The sequence below is a fragment of the Tupaia chinensis genome, unplaced genomic scaffold, assembly GCF_000334495.1.
Source record: "Tupaia chinensis unplaced genomic scaffold, TupChi_1.0 Scaffold000067_2, whole genome shotgun sequence".
In the NCBI taxonomy this organism is placed as follows: domain Eukaryota; kingdom Metazoa; phylum Chordata; class Mammalia; order Scandentia; family Tupaiidae; genus Tupaia; species Tupaia belangeri.
This window is the reverse complement of record NW_006159527.1, coordinates 1,082,794-1,083,895: the sequence shown is the minus strand read 5'-3', so window position 1 is coordinate 1,083,895 and position 1,102 is coordinate 1,082,794.

Sequence of the window (1,102 nt, the reverse complement as noted above, 5' to 3'; positions counted from 1 at the left end):
CACAAAAAAAAAAAAAAAAAGAAAAAAAAAAAGAAAACCAGTTTTAATTTAAATCAAAGAAATGCTAAGGAACCTTACTTAAAACTTAAAACCAGGAAACAGCTTAGGATTCTGTTCAAATGGTAGGTACATAAACTTATCCATATCTCAAGACAGGACACAAATCCTTACAACCAGGTAACAAACTCTACAAGAAAATCAGCATAGTTTTAGTCAAAAGTCATAAAATTATACTTCACCAATTCAGTCTCATGTACTTTATCTTCTGTTGTGGTTCAATTTTCGCGATTAAATTCTGGGATATAATATTCAACTCCAGACTTGTCCCTACCATTAAGTTGGCCACTTTCTTAGTTTTTGAACTCTTATTTCCGTGTGTTTGTATTTAATTTTCCTGATATAGCCCTCCCTTGAGAACGTCTTTGAGATCTGGTCTGGTGCTGGTAAATTCTTTCAGGTTTTGTTTACCTGAGAATATTCTTGTCTTTTCTTCCACATGAAAGATAATCTTGCCGGATACAGTATTCTTGGCTGAAATTGCTTTTCCCTTAACACTTTGAATATATTTTCCCATTCTTTCCTCATTTGCATTGTTTTTCTTTAAAATTTTTTTTAATTTAATTTATTTCTTTTTGTATATACATTCAATCACATTGTTTAGCTTACAATGTGAGCATTTCAACATGTGAACATTTCTCCCCAGTCCTGTTGATCAAAATATCTTCAACCGATAACACCACACCTCCCCATCCCGTCAATGCTCTACCTCTGTATCCCTTCTCCAAATGTCCTTCGTTAGGCCCCACTCCTCTACATACACCTCATCTGACATCCACACCCATCTCTTGTGTTTGTACAACTGTTAGTCAATCAGTTTCAGTCATAGACATTCGGTTTATGTTAAGTAGGGGCATACAATGTCTCTCCTTCACAGCTGGCTTGCCTCACTCAGCAGTAAATCTTCCATATTTTTCCATTTTCTGTCAAAAACCAGGGTTTTTTTTTTATGGCTGAGTAGTATTCCATAGAGTATATGTGCCACAGTTTTTCAATCCATTCCTCCATACGGGGGCATTTGGGTTGGTTCCATGACTTAGCAATT